The sequence below is a fragment of the Toxotes jaculatrix genome, chromosome 12, assembly GCF_017976425.1.
Source record: "Toxotes jaculatrix isolate fToxJac2 chromosome 12, fToxJac2.pri, whole genome shotgun sequence".
Lineage (NCBI taxonomy): Eukaryota > Metazoa > Chordata > Actinopteri > Toxotidae > Toxotes > Toxotes jaculatrix.
In genome coordinates this window covers 14,202,735-14,222,302 of record NC_054405.1, presented here as the reverse complement: position 1 = coordinate 14,222,302, position 19,568 = coordinate 14,202,735, and the positions used below count along the sequence as shown (strand labels likewise).

At 39.8% G+C, this 19,568-nt stretch overlaps 1 protein-coding gene across 3 annotated transcripts in view; it reads left to right on the top strand.

Annotated features, from left to right (window-relative positions):
- cadm2a (cell adhesion molecule 2a) overlaps positions 1 to 19,568 on the top strand; it is a 195,747-nt gene that overhangs the window by 123,373 nt on the left and 52,806 nt on the right. The window lies entirely within an intron of this gene.

Here is a 19,568-nt window from a genome sequence, read left to right as displayed (position 1 = left end):
AAACTATTCATTTGAAGAAGCAGTGGAAACAAAAAGCATCTGCTGAGTTATAGGCTGTACCTGGACTGTCCATCATCCAACGGCAGTACCTGTTTGACAGTGTGCAGTATGTGTGTGTGTACATGTGCACGTGTTTGCATTCGGGTGTGTCCATCATCCTATAGCAATTCGTGTTTGACTTTTCTTGTTGGAGAGATTCATGGTTTTGATATCCCTCGGGTGTTTTGTGGAAATTGAAATGTGCTTCTTGGGCCCAGGGGGAATTTCTTTAAGGCTTTAAATGGCAAAATTTTATGAGCTGTGTGTGTGTGTGTGTGTGTGTGTGTGTGTGTGTGTGTGTGCACATGCCCGTATTTGTTTTTTGTTTTTTTTTGCGGTCAAAGGCTAGTTTTTATAAGATGACCACAGTCAATCCTACATTTGTCTTTTATCTTCTCTCTTCTAGTCTGATCCTCTTTCCTCTTTGCCTCTCTCGTTTACACCATCAGCTGCACTATGATGAATAAAAACGCTGCATATTATATTACCCATAGTAACATGATAAAAGTGGATTGAAGATTTCTGGGATAGGGCGCTGCCATAGTTACAGTCCAGTGAGTGTCTCAGAGGGATTAATAGATTAATGGAGCTCCTGTCTTGTCAGTTTTTAGACAAGAACATACTCATGAAGAATTCATCAAGTGCCAAATGGAAAAGTAAAATAATAAATATTAGCTGATAAGTTTGAACTCTTATGCAAATTTCTGAATTCTAAATAGGCCCAAGGGTCATAATTCATGTTGACTCTTCTTATTTATTCTGTGTGAGAAGGGTTTGGTTGTTTGTCAGACTTGTGCGTGTAACATGAGACAAACTCATGGCTCTGTGTTTTTTTTCTAGAGGGTCTCTGCTGCCTAATAAAGATGGCTCCTGCTGCAGATATGCCTGCTGGTAGACAGAGGTACACAATGTTTAAACAACCATCAAGCAGCTTGGCTTACAGCATAAGCTTAGATGTGCTAACTTGACTGAACATTTGCCTTTCTGGCAAACAAAACTACGCAGAATGCAATCATGAACGTCAAGTTGTTAATTTCAGTCACGTGGATAATTGCTTTATAAACAATTACCATGCAAAGTGGGCAATCAGGTGGCTGCCTGTGAATTGTGGTTATAAATAAGTCTGAATGCAAGTGAGGCAGACTCCCTTTGTTGCCGCATATACACTATATATTTACATCTCATGAAAAGCACTTGCAGGCCTCTGCTTAAAAGTATATCTTTTGAGACAAATCTGTCTGAAAGGAGAGATGAAGAGAAAATCATAGATCCTTCAGTAAGTACTTTCAAAGTCGCAGTAAAAATCATTGTTGACTGGCATCACAGTTATTACTGACATAGGGCATGAAATACAACTTGTAGTTTCATTTATGCTTTAGCACCTGCAGGTTTGAAAGTTGCACATTTTGGATTAGATATTTAAGAAAGCTTATTTTTTGCAATGTGGGATGTCACATCTTTGATGTTTAATATCTCAGATAAAAAAAGGATAAAAAAGATCAGTACAGGTTTCCTTGCAGTACATACAGCGTAGCCTCACTTGTCTCTGTCTGCTGCGTGCATCGGTAGCAGTATATATATATATATAAGTATATATATGGCAGTGCATTCTGTAGAATTACATGTTTTGTGTGTTGTGTTCAAGTTGTAGTGTACACGTTGTGTGTTTTTGGAGCTGCACATGCTGTGACCTTTCTTATAGAACAGTGAAGTGACAGACGAGCTGCAAGCAAAAATGTCCTGACATTAAACCCACCAGGCCACTGTCACTGAGCCCCTCTCCATAATATACTACTATTGTACTTGAACTGTTTTAGAACACAAGCCAGTTCTGTAATAACTGTAAGAATTAAGGTGAATACAGATGACTTTGGTTATACTTCTAATTAATCTGTAAATTTCAGAGTTTTTATTTTCTCCAACAAAACTTCCTGTATTGAATTAGTATTGGCTCACCAGCGAATAAGAACATCTGTCATCCCATGCCACAGGATAAACTTGTCTCTAATTGTGTGGCAGATGTCCATACACAATCTTTATCACAGTTGAAACATAGTTGTGGCCAACAGTTTAATCACCACTCTAAGTAAATACTCATGGTTGGTTGGCATATGCTACACTGCCAATAACCATAGCAACAATGAGATTAATGTTATATCAGTGGTGAAACTTTTCAGTTGGTTCAAATGATTAATGCTCTTTGGTAAGTGTGTAATGTGTGATAATGCCTTTTTATATATGCTGGACACATCATTATTTTCCACAGACTGTACATTTTCCATCACTTCCATTTCAGAAACACTGAGATATTAGACGAGCATTACCAAACAACCAACAAACTAAAGCAAAGAAATCACTAAAACTAACAGGCGGACTCATTAGGTGAAAGCATAATTTTATAAGGGGACCCCAACACTGTGCTGATCCACTCAACTTGTGGTCACACTTCCTTCAACTCCAATCTCATTTTGATGCAAGACATGAAGAGCCACGGTATAACCAAAGGCACAGACAAGAAACACATGCTTGCAAATTAGCTGCCATGTCGCTGGGTTAGCTTTGCTTCACTTGATCTACACCAACATATAAACAGTGCCCAAAGTGGTGCCGATCCATCAGGTGCCCCTGTGCACTCACTGTGTTTGGCTGAAGGCCATCAGCAATCAGCAATTAACAGTGGATTCCTTGTGTCATGATCTTTTGTTATTGTCTCCAGTCCATTCCCACATAGTCAACACTACAGTTTTATGCCGGCAGTAGTTTATTGTAATTTAAGTGGGAAATTTACATATTACATAACACAGACCAGACTCTTTTTTTCATCATTAATTAGGAACCTATACTGTACATTCAAAAGTTTATCACTGTGCTGTTGAATAAAAAAATAGAAAACTAAACAGTCCATGGGGGCCAGATTGGTGCCAGATTGGTGCCATTCACACATGGTCTGATGATTCACCAGATCTGGTTATTTTCAGCATGAAGTCATTTTCTATGAAACCATAAACACTGAACCATCTTTAGGCGGGATGAACCAAATGTTATGAAGTGTGTGCATGTGTGACCAACACATGCATGTGTGTGTGTGTGTGCCTCTGTGCTTGTGAGCTCGTGTGTGCGTCTTTTTGTGTGTTTTATGGGCGTTCAGCTTATGAGCAGATGATTCTACCATGGACAGGGTATGTATATATAATTGTGTTAAGGAGTGGAAATCAAATATGCTAGATTAAATGACAAAACAAACAGATGTGTGCCTCCCTGTAATGTGAGAAAACAAGGACGTGGAAGACAGATCTAATAAAGCAGGCAGTATGGTGGCAATAAGCTGTGTTAAGCAAGCTTGATTCCATCTATTAACACTGTTTACCATCTCCTTTATTACCTTGAGATGAATTGCGGCCCTTAGCAAAAGCTGTGCTAAATCAAATAAGATATAAATACATTTGCTGCTAAATCAAATAAGATGTAAATACATTTGCTTGTATTAATTCTGATCTATTTTTGTGCCGATGACTCTATTGAAATCAAAATAGCCACAAATGTGTGTAGGGCTTTCTATGAGTATTTGTCACAATGTATTTGACTGTTTTTATGCTGGTGTGGATGTGTGGATTGATGGCTCCATGTACAGCCAAGTCATAAGGTGACAAAGAGTGTGTTAAGGTTTTACAGCAATCTGCTCACCGGTGGAATATTGGTGGGATTCCAAGGGCCTGGAGTACATCAAACATACGGCAAAACAGCTGCTGCTGTACGAAAGATAAGCTAAACTCTCCATCATGCCGTGTGACAGCTCAGAGAGCCATGCTGCACACATCGATCTCCATAGGCTTTTCACTGCACGTCAGACGCTGAATATATCTGCCACTGTGAAAGAGGTAGCCCGAGGGGGGGAAGGAAAGATAGGGGTAAGGAAAGGGTTACTACGGAGGTAGAGCAAATATGAAAAGGCAGGTGAGACAAACTCCTGAACGAGCATAAATTCAAAGGAGAAGAACGGAGAAGGAAAAGAAGAGGAAAACAGGAAGGATGTTGCAATAGAACACGTCCTCCCAAGAGACTTACACCCTAAGGGAATACTGTGATCACTGTTATGTGTTTCTGTGTGTGTGTTTTTGTGTGTGTGTGTGTGTATGTGTGTATGTGTGTGTGTGTGTCACAGTCGGTGGTGTCTGTATGAACTATCGCAGTTTATTTAAGACAGCTCCCCGCTGACGGTTACAGAGACGGAGAACAACCTACTAACAACTCAGAGCTTTTCTCTTCAACCATCACACAGTCACTCGCTTTTCATTCTCTTAGATAAAATGTGTGTGTTTACATGATACTTAGACCAGTAGCTTCAGGCATTGCTTTGGTAAATAATTGAAAAAAAAAACAAAAAAAGCGTCTTACATGCATCCTCATGTTCAAATCACAATTATTCCCTCACATGAAATTGAAAACAAACAAAACACTGAATGTTTATCTAGAATGTTAAGGTATTTATCACCTGGTATTTGTGATGATCAGTTATATAAAAATGTATGCAAGAAGTATCTCTAGTTAAGAATGTAGATTTGGACTGATTGGACTGATTTTCAAGGTCAGATGAAACTTCATTCACCATCGGATCACAGGTTTGTAAAGATAAGGCCCTATGTAAGATTTTCTAGACACTATTATTTCCATACTCAAATCACCATGAAATGAACTTAAAGCTGCATGAAGTGCTTTTTGACCACCTTGGGGCAGATTAATTCCAACTTACAGTAAGATTTGATTCTTTCGGTTTCTTATGGCTAAATCGAGCTAAAAAGCCAGATTTGATCCCATTTAGGTGCCAGTTACTTATCTGTCTTTAGTGCATTCTGTCTAAACAGGAGTATTGTGAGAGATGGTCATTTTGTAATCGATGGATTAGGTTAATGGGTGTCTCTCTCTGACTGTATCTCTCCCCATAGCTGTTACATACACAGCTGTTGTTACGAGCGAATAACTGTAAAAGCATATATGTTTTTTTCCATCTTTTCCGTCTGTCTTTTTCTTTTCTTTTTTCCCATCGGTATTGACTGGGAGAGATCTCAGAGCCACTGTTGTGACAGGAAACTCATACCTTGACAGCAGGGATGAAAGGCAGGAGTAGAGCGAGGTCAGACTTTGGTTAGGGAATATTTCACAAAGCCATCAGTCTCATGTAGAAAGCAGTGTTGGTAGTGATGTGACACTCGCTGCCCTGTTTCTCTGTTGGCCTCTCTCCCTCTTAGCCAGTGACACAGCAGCAAGGTCTGAGTTTTTCACCGGCTGCCTGTGTGCTTGAGTGCTTTGTGCTCACAAGAACGTTTCTCCTATATGATTGTTGTAGCTTTTTGTTCCGCTTCCATTTAGCCTGTATAGTGGGCCACTGAATGTACTATGATGCTGCAGAGCAAAACTGTGGGCAAATGTGTCCATAATCAACTCAATCAGCCGCTGAAAATTGGCTGTCAGGATTTAATGGCACTCAGATATAAACAAAACAATACTGTATATGTGTGTATCAACAAAGTGGTCAGACTGTTTAGCAGCTGGTTGTCAGGATAACTTTTTTCTGCCTCTCTCTCTCTCTGACAAGAAATTGAAACCCATTTACAGTATGTTGGTCTGCCACAATGGAGAATGCTACATCCGTTGTGTACATGTAGTGATTTATAAATCTGTAATCGAAAGGAAAGCACAATCATTTTTATAACCTGCAGACTCGGCACCTGCAGTTGGATTCTCTTTGTTCTTCTTCTCTCATTTCAGGCTCACTGGAGGCATTCCAATAGATCCATCAATTTGGCAAAGCAGTGTGTGTGAAGCATAAGAGTCATTCCCTCGGGATACACACGCAAATACACAGACACACGCACACTAATAGACAATCCGTGTTGTTTATTTGGCTCTCCTCAGAGGTTGATGCTCGTGTTGTCGGTTAGGTCCTCGGTTTTCTGTGTTGTCCTTTTGTTTTTACACATGGTTGTATATTGCCCTATACGGTTTTCACCGAGCTGTTCACTGAACCCTCTCATGTCATGGCATATTCTCTGCTAGATGACACTCCTGTCTGTACATGTCCTCACTGATTACAGTGCTGTCATTCACAACCTTATATGATAGCACACCAGTGCGTGCATGCATGTCTATAGTCTGTCCTGAGCAGACACGCAGACATAAATCATTACTTCCTGTATGTCCACATAAAGCAGACGCCTCACAAGGCATCAGCTCCTGCAAAATTTTCATAAAGTCTGTCGTTTCCACAAGAAATCAAAGGAAGCACAGCATTCGCTAATCAGCCACATGATATCTACAGTATGTCCATATCCTTGTGGGTCTTGTGAGCTCATTAGAAAGCAACATGCTTCCTTGCATGATCCAGATGATGTGACACAACTAATTAAAAGGTGCCACGCTGTAAGGTCTCAATTTGCCAGATCAGGACATTCTCTTTCAGGGTTGAACGATTGGAGGAGGGGGGGGGCTGTTTCAGCGCTGATGATTGACATTCAAGATAAAGACTGTCGTTTCTCTATACATATGACAGATACTGGCACACTGTTCTTCCTACAGTTATCTAATCAGCTGCTCTGTCTTCTGTCTTTGTCCTTTCTGCTCTCTGTTTTCTGGCTTTTCGCCTCTCTTGCTGTCCATCCAACCCCTCGTCTACTTGGGGATTCCAGTGATGGCTTCAAAAGGCAAAGTTCGAGGTGAGTTGTGGCTGCGTTTTCCCTGCTGTGCCTCAGCCTTACAAGCCTAGCATCAGAAAAGTGAAACAGAATTTCCTTTTTTATTTAAAAATAAAACAAAACAAACAAACAAACAAAAAAACTTTATCTGATGTTTTAGTTTGCTTGCTTGCATTCTCTTCTTTTTCTGTTTGTTTGTTTCATATTGCAGTAAAAGCCCAGGGGAGTTTTGTTTTTTAAGGTTTTTGTCATACAGTAATTTCACTTTTCATTTCAGCTTTCAAATGTACTTTGTTTTAATGTGATTTTAATGTGTTTTAGTAAACACACTAAACTGCACTATGCACTGTTTATTGGTCATTATCCAAACAGTTGAAAACATGACTATGACAAAATTGTTTGCTTGGGATTAGAATGTATTTTCTGGTTTTGAAGTGGTAGCACTACTAGTGTCAACATTCTTAGATGGTATTTTTCACATCTGCTATTAAATTATTTAAGCTCATAAACACTGAAGAGGACAGTTCGAGGTCAAAAGATTGATAATCAAGTATTTAATTGTGTTATGTTGCCCTTTAGCATTGTCAGACACTGGAAAGATGACAGTAAATTACAATGATCGCAATCTTCTCCATCACTCTCTGTGTCTGCAAGATGACAGTATGTAACTGGAGGATGGATTATAGATCAGAGAGAGTGTCAGAGAGGAGAGGCAGAGTGTTTATTTGAGAGGAGATAACCTGATTATATTCAGTTGTGTGTTTCAATAAATATGCCTCTCAAAAACAAAGATTTTAGCCAACCACGACGGTAATCTCCGTCTGTTTAGTTACCATCTTTGGCTAATGATTACAGAAGCATGGGTCTCGAATACAATCACTTCCTGAGCACAGACTTGAGAAAAAGTCAAATGAGAGGATAGGCATTAGCTCAGGGCGGCATGTATGAACAACAAGCAGGAATATTTGGCAGATCGTAACCTAAATTTTAATTATTGATGGACTTGATGCAGTGTTTATTTTACAAAGTGTTTCTTGGATACATCAGTTCAAACAATCATGATCTGAGCCAAAATAAAAAATAGACCAACATGAAAACATATGTCCTGAAATGTAAATGCAAATCAAGGGATCTATCTAGAAAAAACAAAAGTTGGGGCAATGGACTTTCCAGCTACTTTCTGTTTTCAGAAAATCTATACTCCTTCTGCGCATTCTCATTCAGTGGAGTCAAAAGTGTTTCCTTGGGAAAACAACCCCACATTCTTTCATTGTGAGTTGCTCATGAGCACTCTCCACCACTTTTCCATGTGGTGTATCTTGTCTAAGGGACCGTATTTTAAAAAGTGACATTTACTTGAGAGAATAATGGGTAGCTGGCCTTCTGTTAAATAACTGCAATGGTCCGCTCTGATAAAACTGTTGCTTTTGTCCAAACAACAGCAAATCAAACATACTGTATTTTCAAGTGCTTGAAGCAAAGTTTGTCATTTCCAGAGTCTGCCTGCTGTAGAGTGATAGATTTGGTATATTGCTCGTGTCAAAACCTTGTCCTCTCCGTACAATACCGTCTCCCTTTTCCTCCTCCCTCCCCTCCTATTAAATCAGGTTATTATTAAATCAGGGTTATTTTTAGAAAATGTGACAACGTAATGGCGTCACTGTCGGAGATGCAAATGAGCATGAAAAAGAACCTCATTAAACACAACACAGATAAATGGCACCTGTACAGTTTACAGCATACACACACGTACAGAACACAGTTTCTAGGTACCTTTTAACCTATGTCTTTGAAAGTGCTCTCACTTATAATCTGTTGTGGTTATTTATAATCAGAGTTAGAGTGTTGTGTTACACAATGTGCATTATGGGTAAAGTTCCTGATATCAGATGAAGACTGTATATTAGCAATAAGTATAATAATAAGTGGATGGAGTTGAAGGTACAAGCTTGTGGCTTGTGCATTTTCAGAAGAAACTTAACTACAAGTCTCAAGGTGCATTTTGGCAAGAAGCATCCAATCCCCGAGCATGAAATTCTGTCATGTGAGCCAGTAACGGCAAGCAAGCTCAAGATTACACTGCTGAGATCTGTTTACAGCTTAAATCAGTTTTCTTTTAAATTCTGGGTTAGGTTTCATAGATTTTGGTGCTTGTGTTTTGCTCTCAACTGTAACAACAAAGCTTTCAGAATTCCTGAGAGAGTTCCATGTTTGAGTGTTTCATCATCAAAGTTCAATATAATTTAAAGAAAAAATTGAAATGGGAATAAAGAACAAGGAAACACTTCCTGAACCAGAAGCTCCTCCCACTTCACAAGAACTTCATGATAATCATGCTCCAAGGTTTGGAACTACAGTTCCCATAATGCTTTGTGGAACACAGTCAGAAAGAACAACACTGCCACGGATTCAGTGAGTTACACTGTAGGCCACCTCTTTAGCCCCATTTTTTAGCCTATATATTTATTTGCACTATAGAAGCTTAACTATGAGCAGTTCCTGTTTGCAGCCTGCCCGTGGATCTTCATACTATTAGACAACATAAAAATGTAATGATTCTCAGGCCAGTTCTGGAGCTACACGGGCCGACTATTTTCTATTATTCTATCAAGAGGAATAATGGCTGTTTATTAGTGACGGGCATTGGAGATAGTGATATCCGCAGAAACTGTAATTCATACTGAATCTAAAAATATGTGTATTATGTTTGTGTTTGGCTGAGATATGGCTCAGAGAGGGAGTGATTTTTTAATTCAAAATGTAGCCACTTGGTGCTGCGGTTTTTAAAGAGCCTTAATTGCCTCCACGAGCTGTGTGTCACAACCGCTGCTGCTGCTCCAACTGCTGACCGTGTTAGTGAGCCGCCTGACAATAATGAACTTCTTGTTGTTTGTAGAACATTGGCATGGACCAGTCACTTTCACCTCATGCAGCAGCTTTGCCTCACATCTCTCGCAGCTCGAAAACCTCTGCTTCAAACCCATGGTATTGTAGAGATTAGTCTATATATTTTTACTGATTAAGGCAAATTCATTCATTTTTAACTGTGGTCTCTGCGACTAGTAGAGTAAAAGGAATATAAAGCTTGTCATTTAAAATACACAGTCCACACTTTAATGACTTTCAGTTGTCACACAAGTTGTAAGAATTTCCTCAAATTATGTCCTCAGATGTACTCATGCTTGGTTAGACCAGTCTGAGCTTAGCTTTGAGAAGAGATCTTCAGTGTCAACCCTGCCACTGTGAGCCCTGACTGGAAGTTGTGGTAAAAGAGCATTGCAGCAAAGTAAGTCTGACACACGAGCCAAATGATAAGAGCTGTTTTTAAAACTAGCACTTTGCGGATCCCCCTAGGGCAAGAAGCATTTCCCCAGATCACTCTTAAATGAACAGTATCTGTCAACACATCACCACACATTACAAAATCAGACTGTGTCGTGTTGATTTGGGGAATTGGGGAGTTTTTGGTGGCAGCAATGATTAGTCTGACTTCCCTCATGAATGGCACCCTAGCCTGAGATCATCCTTCTCTCACCCCGAATGAAAGCTTAAGAAATGAATAGCTTCCTGTGATAAAGAAAAAAAGTCAAGTACATTTCTCCTCCACGTCTGTTTGACAGAATTTGAGAATTTCAGTAGCCACAATAAATCTGATTTCCCTGGCCTTATGCTTTCATGACATTTCATTTACAAAACTTACTAAGCCAGCAAGCGGCTGCATAACTGCTAATATTGCTTTGCTATTGCTCTGAGTTATATTTAAAGAGGGAATGGAGCAGAATATTTGAGACTGCGTGTACTGTATATAGCCAAAGCTTTGCCTTCTGTGTCCTTGTAAAGCTTAAAATAGAACAGATGAGACTGGGATTTTGTCATTTCTAAAAAGGATGAACTGAAAATAACATTTAGTGTATATTTCACCACTTGCTTTCACCTAACACTTCTCAATGGCAGCACACAACCCACACGCATTATTTGCACTTACATAGAGCATACGCACAATTATGTACAAAGAGGCAAACACAAGCACACAGAGAAATGCACTTATACCTGCTTACGTTTTATGCTTAAATCAAGGCAGCATAATTGAGCTGCCTACTTTCCGTATGTCTGCTTAACATCTGCAACCATGTGAGAAACAAGTCCACTTTGGGAGAAGAAAGTGTTTACGATATTGTTCTTACGCTTGCCCCAGTTGTTTACTCCGTTCCCTCTTACCTTGCTTTCACTTATCTGTCAAAATATGTACTTCAGTCCTTACCTAACTCATCTTTGCTCTCAGCTTCTTCTGCTCACTTTTGCCAGCTGAGAAAAAGCAGTGTATGAAGTATTTATGAAGGCCTGGTTTACCTCTGTCATAAAACCATGAGACGCCTGCCCTTGACTCAGAAAGGATAGTGAGATCCCTGGCCATTTTGGATTGAGCGAGCTTGAACTCAGACAGCTTACACACAGAGAATGGGCAGAGGTTTATATCTCTGCCCTTTAAATTGATGTGGCTGAATCAAGGGCAGGAATACCGGGCAAATGATAATGGTGTCTGGGAGCATGTCTGGTCACCGATTTGAAATCAGAGTGTGGGTTTTTATAATTGACGATATATAGGAATGACTTCTGAAACGGAACTTTACACAAAAGTTCAGCCGTGGCAGTATTTCCTCAGCAACAAAAAAAAAAAAAGAGAGAAAAGAGCTGTGTGCCGTGGTATGTTTGTTTCTTGTAGTGCTTTGTATACACAAGAAGGTGCTATCATAGGAGAAATTCTTTCCTGGATGTTTTGTCACTACCTTAACAACGTCTGTTAACACCTTTCACACCCCAGATGCTACTGGAAGCATCCTCCCCCATCTCAAAAACAAGCCAAAAAGACTTCACTCTCCCCTCTGACAGCTTGTGGTTCTCACCAAACTGTCCTCTGTCTGTCACTCCACTCCGTGCTTAAACAACACCTAATAGCACCACGGAGAAGTAGGTGATATTTTGTTGATCTGACTCCTGGGGATGAGTTGGACGTCAAATTTGTGATGGCAGCACCAACAGCTGCCCAGTCTAATTACTGTATGTAAATGACAACAGCACTGCCATAGCCAGCTTCTCTGGTGCCGGATAATTAATTTCATATCTCCAGATCAGAAATGACTGTCCTGAGGTGGTTGTAGGCGAGTGCTGAATACAAAGGTAGCTCCACCCTCTGCAGGGGTTGCATTCAATTTGCTCACAGCAGGAATCTTATCACTGTCAGAAGAGCAAGTTTAGATTGGAATTGTGCCTGTTTGCGTGCGCACACACACACACACACACACACACGCACAACATGAAAATTAAAATACAGTTCTCTCACAAACACAAATGGAACAAAGCAGAAAAATAGAACGTTTTATCACTTCAGTTATAAGAACCGGAATGGAGAGAACCAACACACAAAGCCTAACCCAGTTGATGAACATTTGCATAATAATAATGTAATTTATATAAATATTTCTAACTCATGGAGTTCAGTTTGTTAAAGATTACTAAATTTAAAAATGGAATTCATAGACACTATGAATGAAATTACATATACATTTATTCATCATGCGTTTATACATTGATTGGTAGCTATCAATTAGTTGGCTGTAGATTATTTTTTGATTTGACAATACCAGGTCTGAGACACGGCTCCAGGATTTCAATTTGGAATGGGCCAAAGTAATTTTGGCTGGTGCTTTTAATTACAGTCAAGTTAATATTGTTTACCTTCCTTTGATAGTTTCAAAAGGGTACTCTCAGTAAAACAGACGTGACTGACATCATGCTGTGGAATCAAAGTTCAGCTCTGGTTAACACTCCACATCCCCTGCAATTAGGCAGGAGTGCAAGAAAGCAGAGCTTAAATAACACCACAAATACAATACTGAAACCTACTATCGCAAATTGACCTGATACCTTTGAAAATTTATGAAGATTCTTTATCAACAAAATGGACACCATACAGTCTCATGCCTCTATTACAGACCATCAGAGTTAAACTCACGCTCCTCGCTTCTCATCAACCAATTTCTCTCTCCTCTTGGCTCATGTTATTTCACATATGACATCTAGTGCATGGCCCCTAGACATTATTCCTTCACATCTACTTAAGGAATTGCTGGACAACGTTGGGCCAAGTATTTTATCAGTGATTAATAGTCCCTTGGTCAATAGCTATGTCCCATCTTGCTTTAGACATGCTGTCATACACCCTCAGATCAAAAAAAAACCTAACCTAGATCCATCTGTTCTCAATAATTACCTCCCAGTCTCAAAGCTCTCATTTGTATCTTCTTGTAAAAAGTCACTTTCTCTCATCTCATCTCCTTTTTCAATAAATTCAGCATCCTGCACAAATTTCCATCAGGTTTTAGGATAGCACCATAGGACACAGTCCACTCTCTTCAGGGTGACAACTGAATTGTTCTTGTCTGTACACTTAGGAAATCACACCATTTTAATTATTTTAGATCTCTCCACTGGCTTCGACACAGTTGATCACTCCATCCTCTTGGACAGCTTTACGCATCGCATTCAGGGAGAGGCCCTTCAGTGGTTTGCCTCCTGCCTTCAAGACAGATCAGCCTCTTTTAGAGTTGATAATGTGTCCTCATCTTCTGCATCCGTCTCCTGTGGAGTACTACAGAGCTCCATATTAGGCCCTTGTTTATTTTCACTTCATGTGCTTCCTATTTTTAGAAAACACAATGTCCCCTACCATTTTTATAAAGACAGCACCAGCTGTACCTGTCTTCCTCTGGTTTAACCAGAATAAAACTTAATCCTCAGTCCTGTAGACTAGTTAACAGCCACAATCAATACTCCTGGGCCTCTGTCATCAAATTTTAACTTCCATTTAAGAAATCTCTGTTTTATCTTAAACTCTGGGTTAAAATTGGATTTTAAAAAAACAACTCATCTTAGATCACTTGCAAAAATGATTCCTTTCCAGACTATAATGCATGCTTTTCTGTTATCTTCTTGCCATGATTATTGCAATTCTCTGATTATTGAAATTCTCTCTAGGTAGGAAGCCAGTCAGCTTTATCTCACCTGCAGCTGGTTCAAAATGCAGCAGCAAGACTCCTGACTGCAGTGGACTGTACAGAACTGATTTTAAGATTCTTTAATTTGTTTTTAAGTTACTCCATGGGCTGACACCAGGTTACATGTCTGAACTCCTCTTTCCTATTCTACTTCAGGACCCCTCAGATCTGTTGAGAGAGAAAACCAAAGGCGAATAACAATGCATGTGAGAAGGTTGATGACTTGATTGCTGAATGGTGTGATTATCCTTTAGGATGCCCTGTGTGATGTTTGTGAATGTGTATAAAGCAGTTTCCTGTTTAGTGCTCCTGTTTGGCACCTCACAGAGGCACAAGCAGAAATTTAAAGCTTTGATTTAGCATCATGCTGTTTGAATAAAGAGGAAGATAAAATCAAGTCTATATGTGATCCTCCTCTTTCACGTTGTCAAGAGTTCCAGGGCTACCAGCACTAATGTGGCCGGATGGAGGTGCCTCTTCATTTGATGTGCTTTAGAGAAACACGCAAAAACTTCTGAGAAAATAGTTCAAACAAAAGCAGACAAACAATTGTTTTTGGGAACAAAAATGAAAAAGAAAAGAGGGGGAAATTGGACCCACATTACAGGATGATATTCAGATAGTATATCAATAAAACTTTTTGAGTTTTTCATGGGCAATTGCACGTGTCCCTAGGTGCATGAAAGATAAACTGAGACTATTTTCACTTCATACATTGTGGCTGCCTTGAAGGCAGTGTAAATAACTTTCCAAAAAAAAGATTTAAAAAAAAATGCTGGAAATTTATTTAATTGTGTTTTTATTCCGTCTGCACAATATATTCTGACTTGCAGACGACTGACAGCTGCAAATATGTGGGTATTGCTATTGCCATGTGTCAAGCCAGACTTCAGTTTCTCATCTTCTTTCAGGAGGTTTAAAAGATAAATTACATACAGAGCTGTAACACCCCTAGTGCTTTCTCGTTTAAAAAGACTGATATATAGTTTTGTCACACTGGCGATTACTATTTTTCACAGGAACATGCAATTTAATTTCAATGTGAATACTGGAGACTCATTTTTCACGCCAGGTGTAATAGTGTTATGAAATGTTGACAAATCACATTTGAGATGCAACGTGGATTTGGGATGCATGTTGGTAGAAGGCGTGAAAAAGGTCATAGCGAAAGAGAAAGAAACAAGACTGTGTGTATGACATGTTCCTGAGAAAAAGGAAGGAGTTTGTGTGAAAATTGTCACAGTTGGAAGAAGAGTCCCAGAGGGAGGGCAGGGAGTGATGATGCACTTGTCTGATATGTTAGCTTCTGTTCCAGAAAGTTACTAGCAACATTTTGTTTTCCATATTATCAGCTAAAATTGGTTCTTGCCCAGGACAAAAAAAAAAAAAAAATCCCTGCCTGAAAGTTACAGTACATTTGTATTTTCACTGGTTTGCTGAAGCTTTAGACCTGTGAGGAGGCTGGGGATACATTTTCTTGCTCAAGGACACTGTGACAGGATACATGTCTGGTTGATGAATTCATACCAGCTCTTGAGATGATCAAACTCTTGACCTTGCACAGTCTCTCCAATCACTAGGCCACCCTGCTGCCTGAGAATCACTCAGTCTGAGAAGCTTGTGTACCCAGCTGTGCAGCCACCTGTGTAACCTTATAGACACTAACTGGCCGCGGCAAAGGTGTCATGTCCTCTTGTAATCTTTTGCATCTCATTCATGATCTTCAGAGAGGAAAGCTTTTTGAACAATAAGCAACTTGAGGTCATACTTTACAATGTCAGTGAGTGTTTAAGACAGTGCTGTGCCGTTGTGCCTGTATGTGGATTGGCATGCTCCTTTTAACAACATATTTTTTTACCTTTTTACCTTTATTTAAGTAACAATAATAATGAAATAATCTTTTGTAAGGCTGTGTAGCTCTTGTTCAGGTATAAATGATGAGTCTCACAAAGTCTGATTATGTTTTAATTAATGATTATTTTTTTTTATCTAAAGAGTAATTCCAGTGTATTACAAGTTGGGGTTTATGTTGGTTGTTTTTGCCATTATTCATATTAGTAAGAATAACATTGTACAATCCCATTAGAACTCACGTGTGGAAGACAAAACGAATCTAAAGAGAAGTTATGACCCAATCTGTCCTTCTTAAACATGCATCACACTATATAGACTAACTAGTCTATATAGTGTGATGCATATACTGTACATATGTTGTGCATGCATGCAGCTTTAGATCATTACCAGCATTATGTGTGTGGTAACTTTAGGTTTTGTCTCCAGACAATATGGCAAATACTCAGGTTCCACTGTTGGCTTGTTAGTTAGGCTGTCAGACTGTCTGAAGAGTTCTTGCTCTTGCTTGCTTTTTAGTTGCAACATGACCGTGTAGCCAGATCTCAGAAATTACTTTGGTGAGTATTTTCATGACAGACAGAAGACAGATAGAAATTATGGTTAACTTTGCGAAAATAAGGTTTGAGCTATAATAAACTGGAACTATCCATTAAATTTAAAGTTGCAGTGATGTGACCCCAAGTCACATCACTTTAAATTGTCAGTTATGTTTCGGCAAGCTTAAAAGGTGACTCAGCTAATCAAAACTGTGCACTACCTCTATCTGTTTTGTAATCCTGTATTCTCAGCCATACATCATAGCTCTACAGCTCAGTTGAGCTCCAGTTCTGGTATAAAGGTCAGTAGCTCCAGGCTGTCCGTCTGTCTGCCTGCATCTCTCTCTTTTTCTCTGCTCCTTGAATGCCTAAATAAGAAAGGTTAGTAGACTCAGCTGCTCTTGCTTGAAAGGTCATGTCAGAGAGCAGACAGGAAGCATTCAGGATACTCTTATCAGTATTATTTGTCCGGTACTTTGCTTTGGCAACATGTACTGTGTGTCTGAATGTGCCTTTGTGCTCTGTGAATATCTCCACTGGCCGGCACAGCCATATACTTTTGGGATAAGTAGTAATTTGGTCTTTTGAGAAATATTGGATGCAGTGCTTTGTGCAGTGGGAGGCACAAGTCCAAATGATTGTGCGAAAGCTTTGCGGCCAGCCTTGATTAGTAGCCAGTGCTTATACTGGGGGAGGGAAGGTACTGAGTGGTCCCATTAAAACTTAAGATTCAACTCATCTAGGGAGACAGCTGTGTGGAGGGTGAAGCATGAGAATGAGATCAGGTTCTTGTCTCTAGAGGAAATAATGATGTGCTGTTTGTTTAGAGGCAGCTGTAACCCGCATTGCAATAGTCTCCATCCCAAATGAATAGAAAGTCTTTCATTGCTCTATAGCATATACCATTTAAGGTGGCATATATATTAAAATAAAGCAAAGCTAATTTTATTATGTCATTACTTCATAATGTCATACAGATCAGGACGTTGTTGACCTGGCTTACCCTTGGCATGTCAGTCAAAGTGGAGGGCAATTAAACTGACCCCTCTCTCCATGAGAGATAGAGCACAACTGAGCACAAGAAAGGAGGTAGGATCAAGATAAATTTGAAAGGCTGGGGAGCATTGGGAGGCAGAGAGAATATGAAAATGAGAGACAAAGAAAGTGGAAATGCCACCCTTCAGGGATCAACTAGAGGAGGAAACGTGACAGAGGAAGAGAGAGGAACAGAGAGAAGGGAATTGAGTGGAATGGATGTGAACTGGAAAAGATAGAGCAAGAAAGCTGAAAGTAGGAGAAAGAGTGGAGTTGGAGTGAGGGAAGGACCTAAATTTAGACATGGAAATCAGGAGAGAGCAGCTGCCTTCTTCCCTCAGGAGATACATTTAAATCAGGTCTGGGTGGCCAGAGGGGAGAATGGAAGAACCTACTCCACTGGCCAATTAGGCGCACAGAGCACTGCACTGTTCTAATATAACCATCATTGTGGCCCCTTTGGCCCTTTCAGTCCCACCGGACGTGTAGCACCAGACACTGACGCAGGGCTTAGGCAGGGTTAGGAATCCCCAGACTATTGTAACTTTGTGTAGGCACAAGTAGCACCGGAGAGGAGAGGAGAAGGGGGAAAGGAAGGCAAAAAGAAACTTTAATATTTCACTTTTTTTTTCTTTTTGCTTTTATCCTGATCAGTAAACCTACCGCAAGAAATGGATACATGGTCTCAGGTGTGACACCTGTACTGTATAGAGCTTTGACTGTTCTAAGAAAATCTTTACAGCAGCATCATTGATTTTCTCTGCATCACTCATTCTTTGTTTTACCACATCTTAACCTGTGCAGAAATGTAAGAAATATTGCTCAAAACATATCCATATACAGTACAGTATGTACTATACATCTTTCCACATATTTGTTTCTTGCAGTACAATTCACAAACAATTGTAATGTGTTGTTTTCTTGTTTCATAGTCTCCAATGAAAATCTGGACTGATAGCACATATTTTGGAAGTTCCCATTTTGTCTAGAGGCATGTGTAGCACTTTGCTACAAATCACTCAAATCCTATGTTTCCTTCTTTGTCAAAAGCAGATCATTTGGAGAACAAACTAGCAGATTATATTTTCAGAGATGAGTAAAGAGTTGACAATACAACAAGCGAGCACATCCCCAGAGTGTCTCCATTTTCAATGACATTTTGCAGTGACGCATCCACTGCAGTAATGAACTAAAATCACACACTACGTCATATTGTGCAGAGCCTCGTTGCTACCATTCAGTATGGTGGTAAACCATTAACTTCCCTTTGTGGCCGGCACAAAAGAAATAAAATGTATCACAGTGGGCTGTATGTTGCCCAACTGCGTGAGTGAGAAAAATGAGAAAAAGTAAGTGATTTAAAGAGAGGAAGTAATAAAGAGAGCGAGGGCAGGCGCAGGAGGATGGTAAATCGTTGGCAGATCATGCCTCATGCAAAACTTTCATGAATAAAACATATTCCTAGCCTCCCATAGCGCAGATCCATTTTTCCTCCGTTTCCCTCCTCTTTCCTCTCTATCTCTCACATGCATGATTAACCTCGGGAGGCCTTAATCAACACTGGAAATGACCCGTGCTCCTTGACTTACCTCTCTCTACCTCTCTTTCCCTCCTTCACCTCATCTTCTCTCCTCTCAACACGTCCTTCACCACAGGTCTCTCTGTGATGGGGTTTTCCTCACCTGCTAACCCCCGTAGACAAGCACAGTTGGAGGGTTTATTTATCTTTCCCGTGCAATCATTAACTGAAGTAAGGAAAACACAAAATTGGCCGCTGATAATTATAGTGTGATCAAATGCATTAACAGTGTTTGAAGAGAGAAACTTGAGACAGAATCACACAGAAATGGAAGTTGTGGCATTTAAAAACTCTTAATTTTTGAATATTTCTTCTTTCTTTCTTCCCTAAAATATATGTTTTACTTTTTTTCAGTTTTTATGATCTTTTCCTGGGGACATGGTAGTTTAAGAAGGGAGAGTTAGCTGGGGATGAATAATCTTTCTTACCTAAGACTTTATTCACACAGTCCTTAAAACCTGTCCTCTGGGGATGAGGACAGAAATAGATTTATGGTTATTATTATTTACTTGCTTACTTTCTCGCTCGCTCAGCCTCCTTTACACACACACACACGTTGTACATCTATCTTTGTGGGGACATTCATTGACATAATGCATTCCCTAGCCCCTTACCCAAACCCAAACCTTAAAACCAAGTCTTAACCCACAAACAGCCATTTTAAGGTGAGATCCTCACTCTCTCAAAATGTCCTCATTTCAATGGTTTTAAATTCAAACCAGCCCTCACACTGTATAGCTATACAGATACACACACGGAGTAGTGTGAGCTGTCCATAGTT